General features: G+C 40.0%; 1 pseudogene; it reads left to right on the top strand.

The window, feature by feature from the left end:
* Positions 1-1,357: 1,357 nt before the first annotated feature.
* On the top strand, positions 1,358-1,510 carry LOC117997547 (annotated as a pseudogene).
* Positions 1,511-10,002: the final 8,492 nt, after the last annotated feature.

Here is a 10,002-nt window from a genome sequence, read left to right as displayed (position 1 = left end):
CCTGCCAAACCCTAGAAATGAAGGCATTCCTACACAACCCTCTTTGTCGTGCCACCTCAAGCCTGTCTAGCCCCATCTTCTCACCTTCGGGCTTTCTCAGGAATATACCGAATATCAGTCCCAAATCCGTCCAGCAACAGGGCACACAGGTCAACTCTCTGGGTGCTTACTGAAGCGCCGTCCTCAGCTGGCTGGAGGTGAGGACAGACTCCCCTGTGCTCCCCCATGATGGTACAGGAAAGACACCTACATTTTAACAACTATACCCAAATAATGCCTTTCCTTCTATATGCCTGAGGGTGGGTAAGGGGCTGATGATGCATAACAGTAACAAAAGCTAACATTCACTGAGCTTTTCGTCAAGTACCAGCCTCTGTTCTGAACACTGCATGGATTATGAACTCCTTGAATCCTCACGATGACCCTGTCAGTAGGTGCTTTGATTATCTTCTTTTTTACAGAAAAGGAAACCAAAGCACGTAAAAATCAGCTGATCTGCCCAAGGTCACAAGCTAGTAAGGGCAGAGTCAAGATTTGGACCCAGGCGTCCTAGCACCTGCAGCCAGGCTGTTGGCCACTGCGCCCCTCTACACGTGAATGAATGGTCTAGCACCTTTCTTTAAAAAGTGGGGGTGTTTGTTAGCTACTTTGTCCTCGACCTTCTGAACCTCAGCCAAAAGCTTGAGACAACCAGAAGGCTTACAATTAATACCTTGATCCATCCATGATTATAGTGTCTGTGTGTGCGTGTGTGTGTGTGTGGTGTGTATGTTTTCTTTTCGTCTGCTCCTTACACTGTGCTATTTTTCCTGACTTGCTTTTCTCTGTTTTGGTCTGTCTTTCATGTTGAAGACTTTGCTCAAATATCTGGTGATCCTTGACTATCTGTTCATAAGTAAGACTCTAAAAATGTGATCGGATACTTAAGGTATGGGAGGAGGAAGAGGTGTCCACCATTGGGCCTCACCTTAGGGCCACTGGATGAGGACAGAGCTAGTTCACTTGGGGACGGAGGGGACAAAAATGTCCATCTCTGAGGCCTTTGGGTCTTTTAAAGAAGAATTATATAGCATCCTGCTGGTGGAGGATATTTTCCTACCTGCCAGAGTTTTTCTGCTGAATTATGTAAGAATGCTTGAGGTGGGGCGCCTGGGTGGCTCAGTTGGTTAAGCAACTGCCTTTGGCTGAGGTCATGATCCTGGAGTCCTGGGATCGAGTCCCACATCAGGCTCCCTGCTCAGCAGGGAGTCTGCTTCTCCCTCTGACCCTCCCCCCCTCATGTGCTCTCTCTCATTCTCTCTCATGCAAATAAATAAATAAAATATTTAAAAAAAAAAAAAAGAATGCTTGGGGTGATAGCTTTGCGCGGTGGCAGTATCGTAGCCAATGAGGTTTATCCGAGGCGCAATTATTGCTAATTGAAAACTTTTCCCAAGAATGCTTGGGGTGCAGTGAGAGGGGGAGGATTTAATATTTAGAATATTAAAATTTCTGAATCCTTTCTCTGAATCCTCTCTTGTTCTCTCTCTCTCTCTCTTTCTTTTTAGTACAGTACCCCCCCCCCCGCCGCCGATTCTGCTTAGAATCCTTGAGTTCTCCCCAAGTATAGTGCAATTTTTCCAAAGAATAAACCTTTTGCCTTGTGCAAGGGGTAGGAGGGGGGAGGGTGGGAAAGAGACCAAAGGGGAGGGGAGGGGAGAGATGTTTGGGATAGTTCCTTTCAGTCCCAAGATTTAGCCCCACCTTTCCTGCTCCCTGGTACCTCAAATTCCTAAGCCCTCCAGAGCCAGTAAATCAGCTTCCTTCCCGGCTGCAAGCCCTGGGCAGACGTCCACATGCAGCTTTCTCAGCTCCAGTCATCTATTCCTCCATCATCTTCCCATTGCCCCCAAATTTGTTACTATTTCTTATCTCCTGTTTTCCCCCCAAATCTCTTTGATCTAGTGCGTTTACACCCTTTCTTGTTTTGTTTTTCCTTTACTGCCATCTTGGAGCGGTCTCAGGGGGAAATGAAGAGTAAAGAGCTCTTCATTCTACAGCACTTAACTGGAAGTTTCTCTTACCATTCCGTTCACAGTTGTCCTTGAGGTCCTCCCTACGGATTTTAGAAAAACCTGCCCATGCCTAAAAGCCGAGTTCTCTTGGTATTTTTTAGAAAGATATTTATTTATTTGACAGAGAGAGAGCACAAGCAGGGGGAGCAGCAGAGAGAGAAGGAGGAGCCCTGCTGAGCGAAGAGCCAGATGCAGGACTCAATCCCAGGACCCTGGGATCGTGACCTGAGCTGAAGGTAGATGCTTAACCGACTGAGCCACCCAGACACCCCTCTATTGGTATTTTTTAAGAGATCAAGTTAAATTTATAAACTAATTCAGGGGGAATTGACAAATTTATGATGTTGCGTTTTCCTACTCAAAAAAAGTATATATTTAATTAAAAAACACATATGCACCCTTATGTTTATTGCAGCATTATTTACAATAATCAAGATATGGAAGCAACCCAAGTGTCCATTGATAGATGAATGGATAAAGAAGATGTGATTATCTATCTATCTAGATAGATAGGGCACCTGGGTGGCTCAGTCAATTAAGCATCTGCCTTCGGCTCAGGTCATGATCCCAGGGTCCTGGGATCAGTCCCCGCATTGGGCTCCCTGCTCATCAGGGAGTCTGCTTCTCCCTCTGCCCCTCCCCCAACTTGTGCGCCCACATTTGCTCTCTCTCAAAAAACTAAATAAATAAAATCTAAAAAAAAAAGATTGTATTTAAAATAATAATAATAATATTGTAATAACCCTGTATGGTAACAGATGGTAATTAGACTTATCATGGTGAGCATTGCAATATGTATATAATTGTTGAATCAATAAGTTGTCACCTGAAATTAATATAATATTGTATGTCAACTATACGTCAACTAAAAAAAGGCATCTTTTAAATCTTTCTCTGTAGTCCGCTTCTCTTTTTCTCCATCTCAAATAAATAAAATCTTTTTTAAAAAAGGCATTCTATTGGGGCGCCTGGGTGGTTCAGTCGTTAAGCGTCTGCCTTCGGCTCAGGTCATGATCCCAGGGTCCTGGGATCGAGCCCTGCATTGGGCTCCCTGCTCAGTGGGGGGCCTGCTTCTCCCTCTCCCACTCCCCCTGCTTGTGTTCCCTCTCTCACTGTGTCTCTCTCTGTGTCAAATAAATAAATAAAATCTTAAAAAAAAAAAAAAGGGCATTCTATTAAGTATAAGGTGTATTACATGCTGATAATTTCCATTTCCATTTCTCTAATGAATAACTATGCTGAGCATCTTTCCATGTCCTTATTTGCTATCTAAATCTGTTGGATGAAGTGTCTGTTCAAATATTTTGCCTATTTTTTTTTAAATTGGGTTGTTTTCTTATTATTAAACTGTGAATTTCCTTAGCCAGGTATTGTTTTGCAAATATTTTCTCTGTTACTTGTCTCTTCATTTTCTTGTAAGCCTCTTTCAAGGAACAGAGGTTTGTAAGTTCTGTTGAAGTCCAGTTTATCAAAAAAAATACATGACTTATGATTTGATTTTTGTGCCCTAAGTCATCTTTGCCTAAACCGAAATCACAAGGATTTTCTTCCGTGTTTTCCTCTAGAAGTGCCTTGTCGTATATGGTAACCACTAGTCAAATGTGGCTACTTAAATTTGAATTAATAAAAATGTAATTAAATAAAATTAACAGTTCAGTTTCTTAGCCACATTAGTCACATTTCAAGGGCTGAATAGCCACATGTGGCTACTGGCTATTATATTGGACGTTACAGAATAATAAAACATTTTCATCGTTACAGAAAGTTCTATTTAAAAAATGTTGCTGTAGAAGTTTAGTAGGTTTGGGCTTCGCATTTAAATCTGTGATCCATTTTGATCTCACTCCTGGGTATTTCAAGAGAAATGGAAACCTAAGTTCACAGAAGTACCTCATGGCTAATGTTTATAGCAGCTGTATTCTTAATCACCAAAACCTGGAAACAACCCAAATATCCATCAACTGTGAATGGCCAAACAAATTGTGTACAGCCTTACAAGGAGATACTCCTCAGCAATAAAAAGGAGCAAATGAATAACTTATGCAACCATAGGGAGGAATCTCGAAAGCATTATGTTAAGGGGGGGGAAAAAAGCCAAACTCAAAAGGCTACTTACTGTAAGGTTCTATTGATATCATACTCTGGAAAAGGAAAACTGTAGGCATAAGACACTAGATCAGGTGCCAGGGGACTGGGGTGGAGTAAGAGATTGATTACAAAGATGCATGATTTTACAACAAGCATTTATTATCTTACACTTTCTGTAGGTCAGGGATTTGGCAGCAGCTTAGTTCTGTGGTCCTGGCTCCAATCTCCCAGCTAAGAGGTCAGCTAGAGCTGCTGTTATGTGAAGACTTGGCTGGAGCTTGTGGATCTTCATGCTAAGCTGTTCCTGTATTCTTGACCTATAGAAATTGTGAGACAATAAATGTTTGTATTAAGCCACTAAGTTTTGGGTTCATTTATCACATAGAGATAGACAAGTAATACACATATCAATGGCAGAGAGAAAATGGGAAGGGCCCAAATCAAGAGAAATAACTTAGAATCCATAGGGATTTGGTAGGAGAGATAGCCTCTCACCTCCGAGCTCAGCTGGGAATCTCCAAGGCAGGGAACAAGGTGTTCAACTGGACTGGGTTAAAGAGGGGTTCCTCTGATGTTTTTGGACACAGAGAAGGAAAGTTAGGCAGAGGATAAGAAGCAAGTAATTGTCACTCTTGGGACTTTCCATGCACCCAGGCTTCACCCAGTTCCCGAGTCCTTTGAATTTGCTTCATGCGCTCCATAATGGATGTGCATGGTAGAGGGGAGCACCAAGAAAGTCATATCTGGTGAACTGGCAGGGGAATGGGAGCTCAAAAGAAGAAAGAGCAATAAAGCTTCCGAGAGTGAATTCACTCTTTTTTTTTTTTTTTAAGATTTTATTTATTTATTTGAGAGAGAGGGAGAAGCAGACTCCCTACTGAGCAGAGAGCCCGATGTGGGACTTGATCCTAGGACTCTGGGATCATGACCTGAGCCAAAGGCAGATGCTTCACCAACTGAGCCATCCAGGCACCTGAGTGTGAATTCGTTCTAAGGGAAGAAAAACTCAGGCATGCTGAGCAGGACTCAGCAACAAGACTAAGGTTTGGAGGAGAGCAATGGTTTCAGGTAGAGCACAGTGGCCATTGCATGAGCCTGCCTCAGCCCCTTCCCCTTGACAAATAGGTGCTCTAAAGAGGGACAAGCTTGTGTAAAATTAAAGCATTCAGCTCATTAAACTCTGTGATGCCTGGGGCTAAGGGTCTTTCCTGGAGGCCTCTAAGAATGTAAGCCAAGAAGAGCCATGTTCAAAAGTCATTATGCATTACATGGGAGAAATGACATGTGAACAATGAAAGGACTGTGACTCCCATTACATGGGAGAAATGACATGTGAACAATAAGTAGACTATTAAGTGGTAGGTGGGGCTGACTCATCTTGCTGAAATGAGCAGTGGCATGAAGGAGCTTGGAGATATCTACAAATATAAAAAAGACAAACAACAAATACTTGGAAAAAACAACCACCCTGGGACACTGTAGTAATACAGGTGTGGGCTATTTAACAAAATAAGTGTCTAAGTAGTAAAGTGACCTTATTTGTACCCTCAGCTTGTGAGGTCTGGGGACCTATAATTGCAGTTATAGAAGAATAGTGGTCCGTTTCTTAATTGCAAGCCACAGAAACCACTAGTTTAATTAGAAAAATGATTTTATTGGGGCACCTCGGTGGCTCAGTCAGTTAAGCATCCGACTCTTGATTTTAACTCAAGTTATGATCTCAGGGTTGTGGGATTGAGCCCCACATCAGGCACCACCGGGCTTCGCAATGGGTGTGAAGCCTGTTTGGAATTCTCTCTGTCCCTCTCCCTCTGCCTCTCCCAGCTCCCATATGCATGCATGCTCTCTCTCTCTCTTAAAAAAAAAAAAAAATAATAATGAAAGAAAAGAAAAGAGAAGTGATTTTATTTAAAAAGATATTAGATAAATAACTATAACTATAATAATTTGTTAATGAATAGCAAGATAAAGAGATCATAAAACATGGGGAGGGAGGAAGAGAGTAAAAATGTAGAGCTCTAGAATGCATTTGAAAAAGTTGTTATTCACTTAAAATAGACTGTTATAAATGTAAGTTGCTTTATGTAAGCCTCTGGCAACCACAAAGGAAAAACGTACAGCAGATACACAAGATAAAAAGAAAGGAATCTAAGCATACCACAGAAAAGCATCATATCACAAAGGAAGAGAACAAGAGAAGAAGAAAGGAACAAAACAGCCAGAAAACACTTAACAAAATGGTAATAAGTCCATACCAATCAACAATTACTTTAAGTGTAAATGGACTAAATTCCCCGATCAAAAGACATAGAGTGGAGGAATGGATTAAAACAAACAAACAAGACCCAACTAACTATATGCTGCCTTTAAGAGACTCCCTTTAGCTTTAAGGACATATACAGACTGAAAGTGAAGGGATGGAAAACGCTGTTCCATGCGAATGGAGGCCAAAAGAAAGCTGGAGCAGCTATATCAGAAAAAATAGACTTTAAGCCAAAGACTGTAATAGGAGACAAAGAAGGACATCATAGAATGACAGAGGTGTCAATCCAACAAGAGGATATAACATTTGTAAATACTAATGCACCCAATATAGGAGTACCTAACTATATAAAGCAAAGGGACTGACCTTAAGGGAGAAATAGACAGCAAAACAATAATAACAGAGGACTTTAATACCCCACTTTCTTCATCCAGATAGAAAATCAATAAGGAAGCATGGGACTTAAATGACAAGATAGTCCAGATGGACTTAACAGTCTTGTACAGAACATTCCACTCAAAAGCAGCAGAATACATAATCTTCTCAAGTACATGGAACATTCTCCACAATAGATCTTACAATAGGCCACAAAACAAATCTCAGTAAATTGAAGAAGACTGAAAACATACCAAGCGTTTTTTTCTGACCACAATGATATGAAACTAGAAATCTATTATAAGAAGAAAACTGGAAAATTCACAAATATGTGGTGATTAACCAACATGCTATTAAAAAACAAGTGGATCAAAGAAAAATCAAGAGAGAAATTAAAAAAAAAAGTCTTGAGACAAAGGAAAATGAAAACATAACATACCAAAATTTATGGGATGTAGTATAAGCAGCTCTAAGGGGGGCGGGGGGAGTTCATACCAATAAATGCCTATATTAAGATCCAGGAAAGATGGACGCCTGGGTGGCTCAGATGGTTAAGTGTCTGCCTTTGGCTCAAGTCATGATCCCAGAGTCCTGGGATTGAGTCCCGCATCGGGCTCCCTGCTCAGTGGGGAGCCTGCTTCTCCCTCTGCCTCTGCCTCACTCTCTCTCTGTCTCTCATGAATAAATAAATAAAATCTTAAAAAAAAAAAAAAAGAAACAGGAAATATCTCAAATAAACAACCTAACTTTATACCTGAAGGAACTAGAAGAACAAACTAAGCCCAGAGGTAGTAGATAGAAGGAAATACCATAGGTCAGAGTAAAAATAAATGAAAAAAAAAAAGTTTAGGACCAGATGGTTATATTCACTGGTGCATTCTACCATTTAAAGATTTAATACCAATCGATGGGGCACCTGAGTGGCTCAGTCAGTTAAGTGTCTGACTTCAGCTCAGGTCAAGATCTCAGGGTCCTGGGATTGGGCCCCACGTTGGGCTCCCTGCTCAGCAGGGAGTCTGCTTGTCCCTCTCCCTCTCCCTCTGCTCCTCTGCATGCTCATGCTCTGTCTCTCTCAAATGAATAAATCTTTTTTTTTTAAAGAGAATTAATACCAATCCTCAAGTGCTTCCAAAAAATAGAAGAGGAGGAAATACCCCCAAATTCATTTTATCAGGCCAGCATTATGCTGATAGCAAAACTAGACAAGGACACGATAGGAAAAGAAATTACTGGCCAATATCCCTAATGAACATAAATGCAAAAATCTTAAAAAAAATATTAGCACACTGAATTCAATGACATGTTCAAAGGATCACATACCATCATCAAGTGAGATTTATTCCAAGGATGCAAGGATGGTTCAACATCCACAAGTCAATCAATGTGATACACCACATTAGCAAAATGAGGATAAAAATCATATGACCATCTCAATAAATGCAGAAAAAACATTTGATAAAATTCAATGTCCATTCATGATAAAATCTCAATAAAGTGGGTATAGAGGGAACATACCTCAATATAATAAAGGCCATATATGACAAGCCCACTGCTAACATCATAGTCACCAGTGAAAAGTTGAAAGCTTTTCCTCTAAGATCAGGAACAAGATAAGGATGCCCACCCATGCCACTTTTATTCAACATAGTACTGGAAGTCTTAGCCAGAACAATTAGGCAAGAAAAATAAAAGGCATCCAAATCAGAATGAAAGAAGTAAATCTGTCTCTCTTTATAGATAAAATGATATTGTATACAGAAAACCCTAAAGACTCTATCAAAAAAACAGATAAACGTATTCAGTAAAGTTGTCGGATACAAAATCAATATGCAAAACTCAGCTGCATTTCTATACATTAATAATGAACTAACAGAAAGAGGAATTAAGAAAACAATCCCATTTACAATTGCCTCAAAAAGAATAAAATACCTAGGAATAAATTTAACCTAGGAGGTGAAAGATCTGTACACTGATGAAAGAAATTAAGGAAGACACAAATAAATGGAAAGATATTTTATGCTCATGAATTGGAAGAACTGATATTGTTGAAGATGTCCATCTACTCAAAGCCAAAGCAATCAATAAAAACAATGCAAGCCCTATCAAAATACTAACATTTTTCACAGAAATAGAACAATTCTAAAATTTGCATGGAATCACAAAAGACCCCAAATAGCCAAAGCAATCTTGAGAAAGAAGAACAAAGCTGGAGACATCACACTTCCTGATTTCAGACTGTATGACAAAGCGATTATAATCAATACAGTATGGTATTGACATAAAGAGAAACATAGATCAATGGAACAGACTAGAGAGCCCACTAATAATTAACTCACACATATGTGATCAATTATATATGACAAAGGAGTCACAAATATAAATGGGGAAAGGATTGTGTTTTCAGTAAATGGTGCTGGGAAAACTGGACAACCACATACAAAAGAATGAAACTGGACCCCAATCTTACACCATGCACACAAATCAACTCAAAATGGATTAAAGACTTGAATGTAAGACTTGAAATCATGAAAGTAAAAGAAAAGTTAGGTGGTAAGCTTCTTGACATTGGTTTTGGCAATGAGTTTTTTGATTTGACACCAAAAGCTAAGGCAACAAAAGCAAAAATGAACAAATGGGACTACATCAAATAAAGAAGCTTTGGTACAGCAAAAGAAACCATAAACAAAATGGAAAGAAAACCTATGGAATGAGAAAAAAAATTGCAAATCATATATGTGATAAGGAATTAACATCTAAAATATATAAAAACCCTGATAAATGATGATGATAGATGACAGATGAAAGAAAGATGTAACATAAATGTGTATATGTGGGGTGCCTGGGTGGCTCAGTCAATTGATCCTCTGACTCTTGGTTTCCACTCAGGTCATGAACTCAGGGTCATGAGATCGAGCTCCCCGTTTGGCTCTGTGCTCTCTCAAGCACAGAGTCTGCTTGAGGTCCTCTCTCCCTCTGCCCCTCCTGCTTGTGCTCTCTCTCTCTCTAAAATAAATAAATAAATCTTTTAAAAATGTGTGAACAAATATGTGCATATACATACACATTTTCCCTAGTTCTGTCTATTGAAAGACTGGGAGCAGCAATACCCAATATCAATTAACATACTTGGCGCAAGAAAAGAACAAGATGATCCTGGGACATTTTGTAGTTCCAGAAAGCAAGAACATGCTCCAAGAATGATGGGGCCATCAGAAGGATGCA

The sequence above is a fragment of the Mirounga leonina genome, unplaced genomic scaffold, assembly GCF_011800145.1.
Source record: "Mirounga leonina isolate KUSES-001 unplaced genomic scaffold, KU_Mleo_1.0 Mir_366, whole genome shotgun sequence".
Classification (NCBI taxonomy): domain Eukaryota; kingdom Metazoa; phylum Chordata; class Mammalia; order Carnivora; family Phocidae; genus Mirounga; species Mirounga leonina.
This window is presented reverse-complemented; position numbering and strand designations above follow the sequence as displayed.